The sequence below is a fragment of the Aulonocara sp. 'chitande type north' Nkhata Bay genome, linkage group LG8 (assembly GCF_057382095.1).
Source record: "Aulonocara sp. 'chitande type north' Nkhata Bay isolate Kocher_YH1m ecotype deep benthic linkage group LG8, A_spYH_male_GT1.1, whole genome shotgun sequence".
In the NCBI taxonomy this organism is placed as follows: domain Eukaryota; kingdom Metazoa; phylum Chordata; class Actinopteri; order Cichliformes; family Cichlidae; genus Aulonocara; species Aulonocara sp. 'chitande type north' Nkhata Bay.
The window spans coordinates 12,376,100-12,392,681 of NC_141351.1; positions in this window are offsets into that span (position 1 = coordinate 12,376,100).

The following is a 16,582-nucleotide window of genomic DNA, read 5'->3' on the forward strand; positions in this document are numbered from 1 at the left end:
AGTAACTGGGCTGTCTGTTACAACAGGGGTGGGATCTGATGAAGTAGCTGGGGCGTCTGTTACTGCAGCTGTAGGATCTGGTGAAGTAGCTGGGGCGTCTGTTACTGCAGGTGTAGGATCTGCTGAAGTAGCTTGGGCGTCTGTTACTGCAGGTGTAGGATCTGGTGATGTAGCTGGCGGGCCTGTTACGGCAGCTGTAGGATCTGGTGAAGTAGCTGGGGCGTCTGTTACTGCAGGTGTAGGATCTGGTGATGTAGCTGGGCTGTCTGTTACTGCAGCTGTATGATCTGGTGAAGTAGCTGGGGCGTCTGTTACTGCAGCTGTAGGATCTGGTGAAGTAGCTTGGGCGTCTGTTACTGCATCTGTAGGATCTGGTGAAGTAGCTTGGGCATCTGTTACAGCAGCTGTAGGATCTGTTGAAGTAGCTGGGGCGTCTGTTACTGAAGGTGTAGGATCTGGTGAAGAAGCTGGCACGTCTGTTACAGCAGCTGTAGGATCTGGTGAAGTAGCTGGGCCTTCTGTTACTGCAGCTGTAGGATCTGGTGAAGTAGCTTGGGCGTCTGTTACTGAAGCTGTAGGATCTGGTGAAGTAGCTGGGGCGTCTGTTACAGCAGGTGTATGATCTGGTGATGTAGCTGGGGCGTCTGTTACTGCAGGTGTAGGATCTGGTGAAGTAGCTTGGGCGTCTGTTACTGCAGCTGTAGGATCTGGTGATGTAGCTGGGGCGTCTGTTACTGCAGCTGTGGCATCTGGTGAAGTAGCTTGGGCGTCTGTTACTGCAGGTGTAGGATCTGTTGAAGTAGCTGGGGCGTCTGTTACTGCAGCTGTAGGATCTGGTGAAGTTGCTGGGGCGTCTGTTACTGCAGCTGTAGGATCTGATGAAGTAGCTGGGCCTTCTGTTACTGCAGGTGTAGGATCTGGTGATGTAGGTGGGGCGTCTGTTACTGCAGGTGTAGGATCTGGTGAAGTAGCTGGGGCGTCTGTTACTGCAGCTGTAGGATCTGGTGAAGTAGCTGGGCCTTCTGTTACTGTAGCTGTAGGATCTGGTAAAGAAACTGGCACGTCTGTTACTGAAGGTGTAGGATCTGGTGAAGTAGCTGGGCCGTCTGTTACAGCAGCTGTAGGATCTGGTGAAGTAGCTGGGCCTTCTGTTACTGCAGCTGTAGGATCTGGTGAAGTAGCTGGGGCGTCTGTTTCAGCAGGTGTAGGATCTGGTGATGTAGCTGGGGCGTCTGTTACTGCAGGTGTAGGATCTGGTGAAGTAGCTTGGGCGTCTGTTACTGCAGCTGTAGGATCTGGTGAAGTAGCTGGGGCGTCTGTTACTGCAGGTGTAGGATCTGGTGAAGTAGCTGGCGTGTTTGTTACCGAAGGTGTAGGATCTGGTGAAGTAGCTGGGCCTTCTGTTACTGCAGCTGTATGATCTGGTGAAGTAGCTGGGGCGTCTGTTACAGCAGCTGTAGGATCTGGTGAAGTAGCTTGGGCATCTGTTACTGCAGCTGTAGGATCTGGTGAAGTAGCTGGGGCGTCTGTTACTGCAGGTGTAGGATCTGGTGATGTAGCTGGGCTGTCTGTTACTGCAGCTGTATGATCTGGTGAAGTACCTGGGGCGTCTGTTACTGCAGCTGTAGGATCTGGTGAAGTAGCTTGGGCGTCTGTTACTGCATCTGTAGGATCTGGTGAGGTAGCTTTGGCATCTGTTACAGCAGCTGTAGGATCATTTGAAGTAGCTGGGGCGTCTGTTACTGAAGCTGTAGGATCTGGTGAAGTAGCTGGGGCGTCTGTTACAGCAGCTGTAGGATCTGGTGATGTAGCTGGGGCGTCTGTTACTGCATGTGTAGGATCTGGTGAAGTAGCTGGGGCGTCTGTTACTGCAGGTGTAGGATCTGCTGAAGTAGCTTGGGCGTCTGTTACTGCAGGTGTAGGATCTGGTGATGTAGCTGGCAGGTCTGTTACGGCAGCTGTAGGATCTGGTGAAGTAGCTGGGGCGTCTGTTACTGCAGGTGTAGGATCTGGTGATGTAGCTGGGCTGTCTGTTACTGCAGCTGTATGATCTGGTGAAGTAGCTGGGGCGTCTGTTACTGCAGCTGTAGGATCTGGTGAAGTAGCTTGGGCGTCTGTTACTGCAGCTGTAGGATCTGTTGAAGTAGCTGGGGCGTCTGTTACTGAAGGTGTAGGATCTGGTGAAGAAGCTGGCATGTCTGTTACAGCAGCTGTAGGATCTGGTGAAGTAGCTGGGCCTTCTGTTACTGCAGCTGTAGGATCTGGTGAAGTAGCTTGGGCGTCTGTTACTGAAGCTGTAGGATCTGGTGAAGTAGCTGGGGCGTCTGTTACAGCAGCTGTAGGATCTGGTGATGTAGCTGGGGCGTCTGTTACAGCAGCTGTAGGATCTGGTGAAGTAGCTGGGGCGTCTGTTACTGCAGCTGTAGGATCTGGTGAAGTAGCTTGGGCGTCTGTTACTGCAGCTGTAGGATCTGGTGAAGTAGCTGGGGCTTCTGTTACTGCAGCTGTAGGATCTGGTGAAGTAGCTGGGGCGTCTGTTACTGCAGCTGTAGGATCTGGTGATGTAGCTGGGCCGTCTGTTACTGCAGCTGTAGGATCTGGTGAAGTAGCTTGGGCGTCTGTTACTGAAGGTGTAGGATCTGGTGATGTAGCTGGGGCGTCTGTTACTGCAGCTGTGGCATCTGGTGAAGTAGCTTGGGCGTCTGTTACTGCAGGTGTAGGATCTGTTGAAGTAGCTGGCGCGTCTGTTACTGCAGGTGTAGGATCTGGTGAAGTAGCTGGGGCGTCTGTTACTGCAGCTGTAGGATCTGGTGATGTAGCTTGGGCGTCTGTTACTGCAGCTGTAGGATCTGGTGAAGTAGCTGGGGCGTCTGTTACTGCAGCTGTAGCATCTTGTGAAGTTGCTGGGGCGTCTGTTACTGCAGCTGTAGGATCTGGTGAAGTAGCTTGGGCGTCTGTTACTGCAGGTGTAGGATCTGGTGATGTAGCTGGGGCGTCTGTTACTGCAGCTGTAGGATCTGATGAAGTAACTGGGCTGTCTGTTACAACAGGGGTGGGATCTGATGAAGTAGCTGGGGCGTCTGTTACTGCAGCTGTAGGATCTGGTGAAGTAGCTGGGGCGTCTGTTACTGCAGGTGTAGGATCTGCTGAAGTAGCTTGGGCGTCTGTTACTGCAGGTGTAGGATCTGGTGATGTAGCTGGCGGGCCTGTTACGGCAGCTGTAGGATCTGGTGAAGTAGCTGGGGCGTCTGTTACTGCAGGTGTAGGATCTGGTGATGTAGCTGGGCTGTCTGTTACTGCAGCTGTATGATCTGGTGAAGTAGCTGGGGCGTCTGTTACTGCAGCTGTAGGATCTGGTGAAGTAGCTTGGGCGTCTGTTACTGCATCTGTAGGATCTGGTGAAGTAGCTTGGGCATCTGTTACAGCAGCTGTAGGATCTGTTGAAGTAGCTGGGGCGTCTGTTACTGAAGGTGTAGGATCTGGTGAAGAAGCTGGCACGTCTGTTACAGCAGCTGTAGGATCTGGTGAAGTAGCTGGGCCTTCTGTTACTGCAGCTGTAGGATCTGGTGAAGTAGCTTGGGCGTCTGTTACTGAAGCTGTAGGATCTGGTGAAGTAGCTGGGGCGTCTGTTACAGCAGGTGTATGATCTGGTGATGTAGCTGGGGCGTCTGTTACTGCAGGTGTAGGATCTGGTGAAGTAGCTTGGGCGTCTGTTACTGCAGCTGTAGGATCTGGTGATGTAGCTGGGGCGTCTGTTACTGCAGCTGTGGCATCTGGTGAAGTAGCTTGGGCGTCTGTTACTGCAGGTGTAGGATCTGTTGAAGTAGCTGGGGCGTCTGTTACTGCAGGTGTAGGATCTGGTGAAGTTGCTGGGGCGTCTGTTACTGCAGCTGTAGGATCTGATGAAGTAGCTGGGCCTTCTGTTACTGCAGGTGTAGGATCTGGTGATGTAGGTGGGGCGTCTGTTACTGCAGGTGTAGGATCTGGTGAAGTAGCTGGGGCGTCTGTTACTGCAGCTGTAGGATCTGGTGAAGTAGCTGGGCCTTCTGTTACTGTAGCTGTAGGATCTGGTAAAGAAACTGGCACGTCTGTTACTGAAGGTGTAGGATCTGGTGAAGTAGCTGGGCCGTCTGTTACAGCAGCTGTAGGATCTGGTGAAGTAGCTGGGCCTTCTGTTACTGCAGCTGTAGGATCTGGTGAAGTAGCTGGGGCGTCTGTTACAGCAGGTGTAGGATCTGGTGATGTAGCTGGGGCGTCTGTTACTGCAGGTGTAGGATCTGGTGAAGTAGCTTGGGCGTCTGTTACTGCAGCTGTAGGATCTGGTGAAGTAGCTTGGGCGTCTGTTACTGCAGCTGTAGGATCAGGTGAAGTAGCTGGGGCGTCTGTTACTGCAGGTGTAGGATCTGATGAAGTAGCTGGGGCTTCTGTTACTGCAGCTGTAGGATCTGGTGATGTAGCTGGGGCGTCTGTTACTGCAGCTGTAGGATCTGGTGATGTAGCTGGGACGTCTGTTACTGCAGCTGTAGGATCTGGTGAAGTAGCTTGGGCGTCTGTTACTGCAGCTGTAGGATCTGGTGAAGTAGCTGGGGCGTCTGTTACTGCAGGTGTAGGATCTGGTGAAGTAGCTGGCGTGTTTGTTACTGCAGGTGTAGGATCTGGTGAAGTAGCCGGGCCTTCTGTTACTGCAGCTGTAGGATCTGGTGAAGTAGCTGGGGCGTCTGTTACAGCAGGTGTAGGATCTGGTGATGTAGCTGGGGTGTCTGTTACTGCAGCTGTAGGATCTGGTGAAGTTGCTGGGGCGTCTGTTACTGCAGGTGTAGGATCTGGTGAAGTACCTGGGGCGTCTGTTACTGCAGCTGTAGGATCTGGTGAAGTAGCTGGGGCGCCTGTTTCTGCAGCTGTAGGATCTGGTGATGTAGCTGGGGCGTCTGTTACTGCAGCTGTAGGATCTGGTGAAGTACCTTGGGCATTTGTTATTGCAGTTGTAGGATCTGTTGTAGAAGCTGGAGCGTCTGTTACTGCAGGTGTAGGATCTGGTGAAGTAGCTGGGCCTTCTGTTACTTCAGCTGTAGGATCTGGTGAAGTAGCTGGGGCGTCTGTTACTGCAGCTGTGGCATCTGGTGAAGTAGCTTGGGCGTCTGTTACTGCAGGTGTAGGATCTGTTGAAGTAGCTGGCGCGTCTGTTACTGCAGCTGTAGGATCTGGTGAAGTAGCTGGGGCGTCTGTTACTGCAGCTGTAGGATCTGGTGAAGTTGCTGGGGCGTCTGTTACTGCAGCTGTAGGATCTGATGAAGTAGCTGGGCCTTCTGTTACTGCAGGTGTAGGATCTGGTGATGTAGCTGGGGCGTCTGTTACTGCAGGTGTAGGATCTGGTGAAGTAGCTGGGGCGTCTGTTACTGCAGCTGTAGGATCTGATGAAGTAGCTGGGCCTTCTGTTACTGCAGGTGTAGGATCTGGTGATGTAGGTGGGGCGTCTGTTACTGCAGCTGTAGGATCTGGTGAAGTAGCTGGGGCGTCTGTTACAGCAGCTGTAGGATCTGATGAAGTAGCTGGGCCTTCTGTTACTGCAGGTGTAGGATCTGGTGATGTAGGTGGGGCGTCTGTTACTGCAGGTGTAGGATCTGGTGAAGTAGCTGGGGCTTCTGTTACTGCAGCTGTAGGATCTGGTGAAGTAGATGGGGCGTCTGTTACTGCAGCTGTAGGATCTGGTGAAGTAGCTGGGGCGTCTGTTACTGCAGGTGTAGGATCTGGTGAAGTAGCTGGGCCTTCTGTTACTGCAGCTGTAGGATCTGGTGAAGTAGCTGGGGCGTCTGTTACAGCAGGTGTAGGATCTGGTGATGTAGCTGGGGCGTCTGTTACTGCAGCTGTAGGATCTGGTGAAGTAGCTGGGGCGTCTGTTACTGCAGCTGTAGCATCTTGTGAAGTTGCTGGGGCGTCTGTTACTGCAGCTGTAGGATCTGGTGAAGTAGCTTGGGCGTCTGTTACTGCAGGTGTAGGATCTGGTGATGTAGCTGGGGCGTCTGTTACTGCAGCTGTAGGATCTGATGAAGTAACTGGGCTGTCTGTTACAACAGGGGTGGGATCTGATGAAGTAGCTGGGGCGTCTGTTACTGCAGCTGTAGGATCTGGTGAAGTAGCTGGGGCGTCTGTTACTGCAGGTGTAGGATCTGCTGAAGTAGCTTGGGCGTCTGTTACTGCAGGTGTAGGATCTGGTGATGTAGCTGGCGGGCCTGTTACGGCAGCTGTAGGATCTGGTGAAGTAGCTGGGGCGTCTGTTACTGCAGGTGTAGGATCTGGTGATGTAGCTGGGCTGTCTGTTACTGCAGCTGTATGATCTGGTGAAGTAGCTGGGGCGTCTGTTACTGCAGCTGTAGGATCTGGTGAAGTAGCTTGGGCGTCTGTTACTGCATCTGTAGGATCTGGTGAAGTAGCTTGGGCATCTGTTACAGCAGCTGTAGGATCTGTTGAAGTAGCTGGGGCGTCTGTTACTGAAGGTGTAGGATCTGGTGAAGAAGCTGGCACGTCTGTTACAGCAGCTGTAGGATCTGGTGAAGTAGCTGGGCCTTCTGTTACTGCAGCTGTAGGATCTGGTGAAGTAGCTTGGGCGTCTGTTACTGAAGCTGTAGGATCTGGTGAAGTAGCTGGGGCGTCTGTTACAGCAGGTGTATGATCTGGTGATGTAGCTGGGGCGTCTGTTACTGCAGGTGTAGGATCTGGTGAAGTAGCTTGGGCGTCTGTTACTGCAGCTGTAGGATCTGGTGATGTAGCTGGGGCGTCTGTTACTGCAGCTGTGGCATCTGGTGAAGTAGCTTGGGCGTCTGTTACTGCAGGTGTAGGATCTGTTGAAGTAGCTGGGGCGTCTGTTACTGCAGGTGTAGGATCTGGTGAAGTTGCTGGGGCGTCTGTTACTGCAGCTGTAGGATCTGATGAAGTAGCTGGGCCTTCTGTTACTGCAGGTGTAGGATCTGGTGATGTAGGTGGGGCGTCTGTTACTGCAGGTGTAGGATCTGGTGAAGTAGCTGGGGCGTCTGTTACTGCAGCTGTAGGATCTGGTGAAGTAGCTGGGCCTTCTGTTACTGTAGCTGTAGGATCTGGTAAAGAAACTGGCACGTCTGTTACTGAAGGTGTAGGATCTGGTGAAGTAGCTGGGCCGTCTGTTACAGCAGCTGTAGGATCTGGTGAAGTAGCTGGGCCTTCTGTTACTGCAGCTGTAGGATCTGGTGAAGTAGCTGGGGCGTCTGTTACAGCAGGTGTAGGATCTGGTGAAGTAGCTTGGGCGTCTGTTACTGCAGCTGTAGGATCTGGTGAAGTAGCTTGGGCGTCTGTTACTGCAGCTGTAGGATCAGGTGAAGTAGCTGGGGCGTCTGTTACTGCAGGTGTAGGATCTGATGAAGTAGCTGGGGCTTCTGTTACTGCAGCTGTAGGATCTGGTGATGTAGCTGGGGCGTCTGTTACTGCAGCTGTAGGATCTGGTGATGTAGCTGGGACGTCTGTTACTGCAGCTGTAGGATCTGGTGAAGTAGCTTGGGCGTCTGTTACTGCAGCTGTAGGATCTGGTGAAGTAGCTGGGGCGTCTGTTACTGTAGGTGTAGGATCTGGTGAAGTAGCTGGCGTGTTTGTTACTGCAGGTGTAGGATCTGGTGAAGTAGCCGGGCCTTCTGTTACTGCAGCTGTAGGATCTGGTGAAGTAGCTGGGGCGTCTGTTACAGCAGGTGTAGGATCTGGTGATGTAGCTGGGGTGTCTGTTACTGCAGCTGTAGGATCTGGTGAAGTTGCTGGGGCGTCTGTTACTGCAGGTGTAGGATCTGGTGAAGTACCTGGGGCGTCTGTTACTGCAGCTGTAGGATCTGGTGAAGTAGCTGGGGCGCCTGTTTCTGCAGCTGTAGGATCTGGTGATGTAGCTGGGGCGTCTGTTACTGCAGCTGTAGGATCTGGTGAAGTACCTTGGGCATTTGTTATTGCAGTTGTAGGATCTGTTGTAGAAGCTGGAGCGTCTGTTACTGCAGGTGTAGGATCTGGTGAAGTAGCTGGGCCTTCTGTTACTTCAGCTGTAGGATCTGGTGAAGTAGCTGGGGCGTCTGTTACTGCAGCTGTGGCATCTGGTGAAGTAGCTTGGGCGTCTGTTACTGCAGGTGTAGGATCTGTTGAAGTAGCTGGCGCGTCTGTTACTGCAGCTGTAGGATCTGGTGAAGTAGCTGGGGCGTCTGTTACTGCAGCTGTAGGATCTGGTGAAGTTGCTGGGGCGTCTGTTACTGCAGCTGTAGGATCTGATGAAGTAGCTGGGCCTTCTGTTACTGCAGGTGTAGGATCTGGTGATGTAGCTGGGGCGTCTGTTACTGCAGGTGTAGGATCTGGTGAAGTAGCTGGGGCGTCTGTTACTGCAGCTGTAGGATCTGATGAAGTAGCTGGGCCTTCTGTTACTGCAGGTGTAGGATCTGGTGATGTAGGTGGGGCGTCTGTTACTGCAGCTGTAGGATCTGGTGAAGTAGCTGGGGCGTCTGTTACAGCAGCTGTAGGATCTGATGAAGTAGCTGGGCCTTCTGTTACTGCAGGTGTAGGATCTGGTGATGTAGGTGGGGCGTCTGTTACTGCAGGTGTAGGATCTGGTGAAGTAGCTGGGGCTTCTGTTACTGCAGCTGTAGGATCTGGTGAAGTAGCTGGGGCGTCTGTTACTGCAGCTGTAGGATCTGGTGAAGTAGCTGGGGCGTCTGTTACTGCAGGTGTAGGATCTGGTGAAGTAGCTGGGCCTTCTGTTACTGCAGCTGTAGGATCTGGTGAAGTAGCTGGGGCGTCTGTTACAGCAGGTGTAGGATCTGGTGATGTAGCTGGGGCGTCTGTTACTGCAGGTGTAGGTTCTGGTGATGTAGCTGGGGCGTCTGTTACTGCAGCTGTAGGATCTGGTGAAGTAGCTTGGGCATTTGTTATTGCAGTTGTAGGATCTGGTGATGTAGCTGGGCTGTCTGTTACTGCAGCTGTATGATCTGGTGAAGTTGCTGGGGCGTCTGTTACTGCAGCTGTAGGATCTGGTGAAGTAGCTGGGGCGTCTGTTACAGCAGCTGTAGGATCTGATGAAGTAGCTGGGCCTTCTGTTACTGCAGGTGTAGGATCTGGTGATGTAGGTGGGGCGTCTGTTACTGCAGGTGTAGGATCTGGTGAAGTAGCTGGGGCTTCTGTTACTGCAGCTGTAGGATCTGGTGAAGTAGCTGGGGCGTCTGTTACTGCAGCTGTAGGATCTGGTGAAGTAGCTTGGGCATCTGTTACTGCAGCTGTAGGATCTGATGAAGTAGCTGGGGCGTCTGTTACAGCAGCTGTAGGATCTGGTGATGTAGCTGGGGCGTCTGTTACTGCATGTGTAGGATCTGGTGAAGTAGCTGGGGCGTCTGTTACTGCAGGTGTAGGATCTGCTGAAGTAGCTTGGGCGTCTGTTACTGCAGGTGTAGGATCTGGTGATGTAGCTGGCAGGTCTGTTACGGCAGCTGTAGGATCTGGTGAAGTAGCTGGGGCGTCTGTTACTGCAGGTGTAGGATCTGGTGATGTAGCTGGGCTGTCTGTTACTGCAGCTGTATGATCTGGTGAAGTAGCTGGGGCGTCTGTTACTGCAGCTGTAGGATCTGGTGAAGTAGCTTGGGCGTCTGTTACTGCAGCTGTAGGATCTGTTGAAGTAGCTGGGGCGTCTGTTACTGAAGGTGTAGGATCTGGTGAAGAAGCTGGCATGTCTGTTACAGCAGCTGTAGGATCTGGTGAAGTAGCTGGGCCTTCTGTTACTGCAGCTGTAGGATCTGGTGAAGTAGCTTGGGCGTCTGTTACAGCAGCTGTAGGATCTGGTGAAGTAGCTGGGGCGTCTGTTACTGCAGCTGTAGGATCTGGTGAAGTAGCTTGGGCGTCTGTTACTGCAGCTGTAGGATCTGGTGAAGTAGCTGGGGCTTCTGTTACTGCAGCTGTAGGATCTGGTGAAGTAGCTGGGGCGTCTGTTACTGCAGCTGTAGGATCTGGTGATGTAGCTGGGCCGTCTGTTACTGCAGCTGTAGGATCTGGTGAAGTAGCTTGGGCGTCTGTTACTGAAGGTGTAGGATCTGGTGATGTAGCTGGGGCGTCTGTTACTGCAGCTGTGGCATCTGGTGAAGTAGCTTGGGCGTCTGTTACTGCAGGTGTAGGATCTGTTGAAGTAGCTGGCGCGTCTGTTACTGCAGGTGTAGGATCTGGTGAAGTAGCTGGGGCGTCTGTTACTGCAGCTGTAGGATCTGGTGAAGTAGCTTGGGCGTCTGTTACTGCAGCTGTAGGATCTGGTGAAGTAGCTGGGGCGTCTGTTACTGCAGCTGTAGCATCTTGTGAAGTTGCTGGGGCGTCTGTTACTGCAGCTGTAGGATCTGGTGAAGTAGCTTGGGCGTCTGTTACTGCAGGTGTAGGATCTGGTGATGTAGCTGGGGCGTCTGTTACTGCAGCTGTAGGATCTGATGAAGTAACTGGGCTGTCTGTTACAACAGGGGTGGGATCTGATGAAGTAGCTGGGGCGTCTGTTACTGCAGCTGTAGGATCTGGTGAAGTAGCTGGGGCGTCTGTTACTGCAGGTGTAGGATCTGCTGAAGTAGCTTGGGCGTCTGTTACTGCAGGTGTAGGATCTGGTGATGTAGCTGGCGGGCCTGTTACGGCAGCTGTAGGATCTGGTGAAGTAGCTGGGGCGTCTGTTACTGCAGGTGTAGGATCTGGTGATGTAGCTGGGCTGTCTGTTACTGCAGCTGTATGATCTGGTGAAGTAGCTGGGGCGTCTGTTACTGCAGCTGTAGGATCTGGTGAAGTAGCTTGGGCGTCTGTTACTGCATCTGTAGGATCTGGTGAAGTAGCTTGGGCATCTGTTACAGCAGCTGTAGGATCTGTTGAAGTAGCTGGGGCGTCTGTTACTGAAGGTGTAGGATCTGGTGAAGAAGCTGGCACGTCTGTTACAGCAGCTGTAGGATCTGGTGAAGTAGCTGGGCCTTCTGTTACTGCAGCTGTAGGATCTGGTGAAGTAGCTTGGGCGTCTGTTACTGAAGCTGTAGGATCTGGTGAAGTAGCTGGGGCGTCTGTTACAGCAGGTGTATGATCTGGTGATGTAGCTGGGGCGTCTGTTACTGCAGGTGTAGGATCTGGTGAAGTAGCTTGGGCGTCTGTTACTGCAGCTGTAGGATCTGGTGATGTAGCTGGGGCGTCTGTTACTGCAGCTGTGGCATCTGGTGAAGTAGCTTGGGCGTCTGTTACTGCAGGTGTAGGATCTGTTGAAGTAGCTGGGGCGTCTGTTACTGCAGCTGTAGGATCTGGTGAAGTTGCTGGGGCGTCTGTTACTGCAGCTGTAGGATCTGATGAAGTAGCTGGGCCTTCTGTTACTGCAGGTGTAGGATCTGGTGATGTAGGTGGGGCGTCTGTTACTGCAGGTGTAGGATCTGGTGAAGTAGCTGGGGCGTCTGTTACTGCAGCTGTAGGATCTGGTGAAGTAGCTGGGCCTTCTGTTACTGTAGCTGTAGGATCTGGTAAAGAAACTGGCACGTCTGTTACTGAAGGTGTAGGATCTGGTGAAGTAGCTGGGCCGTCTGTTACAGCAGCTGTAGGATCTGGTGAAGTAGCTGGGCCTTCTGTTACTGCAGCTGTAGGATCTGGTGAAGTAGCTGGGGCGTCTGTTTCAGCAGGTGTAGGATCTGGTGATGTAGCTGGGGCGTCTGTTACTGCAGGTGTAGGATCTGGTGAAGTAGCTTGGGCGTCTGTTACTGCAGCTGTAGGATCTGGTGAAGTAGCTTGGGCGTCTGTTACTGCAGCTGTAGGATCAGGTGAAGTAGCTGGGGCGTCTGTTACTGCAGGTGTAGGATCTGATGAAGTAGCTGGGGCTTCTGTTACTGCAGCTGTAGGATCTGGTGATGTAGCTGGGACGTCTGTTACTGCAGCTGTAGGATCTGGTGATGTAGCTGGGACGTCTGTTACTGCAGCTGTAGGATCTGGTGAAGTAGCTTGGGCGTCTGTTACTGCAGCTGTAGGATCTGGTGAAGTAGCTGGGGCGTCTGTTACTGCAGGTGTAGGATCTGGTGAAGTAGCTGGCGTGTTTGTTACTGCAGGTGTAGGATCTGGTGAAGTAGCCGGACCTTCTGTTACTGCAGCTGTAGGATCTGGTGAAGTAGCTGGGGCGTCTGTTACAGCAGGTGTAGGATCTGGTGATGTAGCTGGGGCGTCTGTTACTGCAGCTGTAGGATCTGGTGAAGTTGCTGGGGCGTCTGTTACTGCAGGTGTAGGATCTGGTGAAGTAGCTGGGGCGTCTGTTACTGCAGCTGTAGGATCTGGTGAAGTAGCTGGGGCGCCTGTTTCTGCAGCTGTAGGATCTGGTGATGTAGCTGGGGCGTCTGTTACTGCAGCTGTAGGATCTGGTGAAGTACCTTGGGCATTTGTTATTGCAGTTGTAGGATCTGTTGTAGAAGCTGGAGCGTCTGTTACTGCAGGTGTAGGATCTGGTGAAGTAGCTGGGCCTTCTGTTACTTCAGCTGTAGGATCTGGTGAAGTAGCTGGGGCGTCTGTTACTGCAGCTGTGGCATCTGGTGAAGTAGCTTGGGCGTCTGTTACTGCAGGTGTAGGATCTGTTGAAGTAGCTGGCGCGTCTGTTACTGCAGCTGTAGGATCTGGTGAAGTAGCTGGGGCGTCTGTTACTGCAGCTGTAGGATCTGGTGAAGTTGCTGGGGCGTCTGTTACTGCAGCTGTAGGATCTGATGAAGTAGCTGGGCCTTCTGTTACTGCAGGTGTAGGATCTGGTGATGTAGCTGGGGCGTCTGTTACTGCAGGTGTAGGATCTGGTGAAGTAGCTGGGGCGTCTGTTACTGCAGCTGTAGGATCTGATGAAGTAGCTGGGCCTTCTGTTACTGCAGGTGTAGGATCTGGTGATGTAGGTGGGGCGTCTGTTACTGCAGCTGTAGGATCTGGTGAAGTAGCTGGGGCGTCTGTTACAGCAGCTGTAGGATCTGATGAAGTAGCTGGGCCTTCTGTTACTGCAGGTGTAGGATCTGGTGATGTAGGTGGGGCGTCTGTTACTGCAGGTGTAGGATCTGGTGAAGTAGCTGGGGCTTCTGTTACTGCAGCTGTAGGATCTGGTGAAGTAGCTGGGGCGTCTGTTACTGCAGCTGTAGGATCTGGTGAAGTAGCTGGGGCGTCTGTTACTGCAGGTGTAGGATCTGGTGAAGTAGCTGGGCCTTCTGTTACTGCAGCTGTAGGATCTGGTGAAGTAGCTGGGGCGTCTGTTACAGCAGGTGTAGGATCTGGTGATGTAGCTGGGGCGTCTGTTACTGCAGGTGTAGGTTCTGGTGATGTAGCTGGGGCGTCTGTTACTGCAGCTGTAGGATCTGGTGAAGTAGCTTGGGCATTTGTTATTGCAGTTGTAGGATCTGGTGATGTAGCTGGGCTGTCTGTTACTGCAGCTGTATGATCTGGTGAAGTTGCTGGGGCGTCTGTTACTGCAGCTGTAGGATCTGGTGAAGTAGCTGGGGCGTCTGTTACAGCAGCTGTAGGATCTGATGAAGTAGCTGGGCCTTCTGTTACTGCAGGTGTAGGATCTGGTGATGTAGGTGGGGCGTCTGTTACTGCAGGTGTAGGATCTGGTGAAGTAGCTGGGGCTTCTGTTACTGCAGCTGTAGGATCTGGTGAAGTAGCTGGGGCGTCTGTTACTGCAGCTGTAGGATCTGGTGAAGTAGCTTGGGCATCTGTTACTGCAGCTGTAGGATCTGATGAAGTAGCTGGGGCGTCTGTTACTGAAGGTGTAGGATCTGGTGAAGAAGCTGGCACGTCTGTTACAGCAGCTGTAAGATCTGGTGAAGTAGCTGGGCCTTCTGTTACTGCAGCTGTAGGATCTGGTGAAGTAGCTTGGGCGTCTGTTACTGAAGCTGTAGGATCTGGTGAAGTAGCTAGGGCTTCTGTTACAGCAGGTGTATGATCTGGTGATGTAGCTGGGGCGTCTGTTACTGCAGGTGTAGGATCTGGTGAAGTAGCTTGGGCGTCTGTTACTGCAGGTGTAGGTTCTGGTGATGTAGCTGGGGCTTCTGTTACAGCAGGTGTATGATCTGGTGATGTAGCTGGGGCGTCTGTTACTGCAGGTGTAGGATCTGGTGAAGTAGCTGGCGTGTTTGTTACTGCAGGTGTAGGATCTGGTGAAGTAGCTGGGCCTTCTGTTACTGCAGCTGTAGGATCTGGTGAAGTAGCTGGGGCGTCTGTTACAGCAGGTGTAGGATCTGGTGATGTAGCTGGGGTGTCTGTTACTGCAGGTGTAGGTTCTGGTGATGTAGCTGGGGCGTCTGTTACTGCAGCTGTAGGATCTGGTGAAGTAGCTTGGGCATTTGTTATTGCAGTTGTAGGATCTGGTGATGTAGCTGGGCTGTCTGTTACTGCAGCTGTATGATCTGGTGAAGTTGCTGGGGCGTCTGTTACTGCAGCTGTAGGATCTGGTGAAGTAGCTGGGGCGTCTGTTACAGCAGCTGTAGGATCTGATGAAGTAGCTGGGCCTTCTGTTACTGCAGGTGTAGGATCTGGTGATGTAGGTGGGGCGTCTGTTACTGCAGGTGTAGGATCTGGTGAAGTAGCTGGGGCTTCTGTTACTGCAGCTGTAGGATCTGGTGAAGTAGCTGGGGCGTCTGTTACTGCAGCTGTAGGATCTGGTGAAGTAGCTTGGGCATCTGTTACTGCAGCTGTAGGATCTGATGAAGTAGCTGGGGCGTCTGTTACTGAAGGTGTAGGATCTGGTGAAGAAGCTGGCACGTCTGTTACAGCAGCTGTAAGATCTGGTGAAGTAGCTGGGCCTTCTGTTACTGCAGCTGTAGGATCTGGTGAAGTAGCTTGGGCGTCTGTTACTGAAGCTGTAGGATCTGGTGAAGTAGCTAGGGCTTCTGTTACAGCAGGTGTATGATCTGGTGATGTAGCTGGGGCGTCTGTTACTGCAGGTGTAGGATCTGGTGAAGTAGCTTGGGCGTCTGTTACTGCAGCTGTAGGATCTGGTGATGTAGCTGGGGCGTCTGTTACTGCAGCTGTGGCATCTGGTGAAGTAGCTTGGGCGTCTGTTACTGCAGGTGTAGGATCTGTTGAAGTAGCTGGGGCGTCTGTTACTGCAGCTGTAGGATCTGGTGAAGTTGCTGGGGCGTCTGTTACTGCAGCTGTAGGATCTGATGAAGTAGCTGGGCCTTCTGTTACTGCAGGTGTAGGATCTGGTGATGTAGGTGGGGCGTCTGTTACTGCAGGTGTAGGATCTGGTGAAGTAGCTGGGGCGTCTGTTACTGCAGCTGTAGGATCTGGTGAAGTAGCTGGGCCTTCTGTTACTGTAGCTGTAGGATCTGGTAAAGAAACTGGCACGTCTGTTACTGAAGGTGTAGGATCTGGTGAAGTAGCTGGGCCGTCTGTTACAGCAGCTGTAGGATCTGGTGAAGTAGCTGGGCCTTCTGTTACTGCAGCTGTAGGATCTGGTGAAGTAGCTGGGGCGTCTGTTACAGCAGGTGTAGGATCTGGTGATGTAGCTGGGGCGTCTGTTACTGCAGGTGTAGGATCTGGTGAAGTAGCTTGGGCGTCTGTTACTGCAGCTGTAGGATCTGGTGAAGTACCTTGGGCATTTGTTATTGCAGTTGTAGGATCTGTTGTAGAAGCTGGAGCGTCTGTTACTGCAGGTGTAGGATCTGGTGAAGTAGCTGGGCCTTCTGTTACTTCAGCTGTAGGATCTGGTGAAGTAGCTGGGGCGTCTGTTACTGCAGCTGTGGCATCTGGTGAAGTAGCTTGGGCGTCTGTTACTGCAGGTGTAGGATCTGTTGAAGTAGCTGGCGCGTCTGTTACTGCAGCTGTAGGATCTGGTGAAGTAGCTGGGGCGTCTGTTACTGCAGCTGTAGGATCTGGTGAAGTTGCTGGGGCGTCTGTTACTGCAGCTGTAGGATCTGATGAAGTAGCTGGGCCTTCTGTTACTGCAGGTGTAGGATCTGGTGATGTAGCTGGGGCGTCTGTTACTGCAGGTGTAGGATCTGGTGAAGTAGCTGGGGCGTCTGTTACTGCAGCTGTAGGATCTGATGAAGTAGCTGGGCCTTCTGTTACTGCAGGTGTAGGATCTGGTGATGTAGGTGGGGCGTCTGTTACTGCAGCTGTAGGATCTAGTGAAGTAGCTGGGGCGTCTGTTACAGCAGCTGTAGGATCTGATGAAGTAGCTGGGCCTTCTGTTACTGCAGGTGTAGGATCTGGTGATGTAGGTGGGGCGTCTGTTACTGCAGGTGTAGGATCTGGTGAAGTAGCTGGGGCTTCTGTTACTGCAGCTGTAGGATCTGGTGAAGTAGCTGGGGCGTCTGTTACTGCAGCTGTAGGATCTGGTGAAGTAGCTGGGGCGTCTGTTACTGCAGGTGTAGGATCTGGTGAAGTAGCTGGGCCTTCTGTTACTGCAGCTGTAGGATCTGGTGAAGTAGCTGGGGCGTCTGTTACAGCAGGTGTAGGATCTGGTGATGTAGCTGGGGCGTCTGTTACTGCAGGTGTAGGTTCTGGTGATGTAGCTGGGGCGTCTGTTACTGCAGCTGTAGGATCTGGTGAAGTAGCTTGGGCATTTGTTATTGCAGTTGTAGGA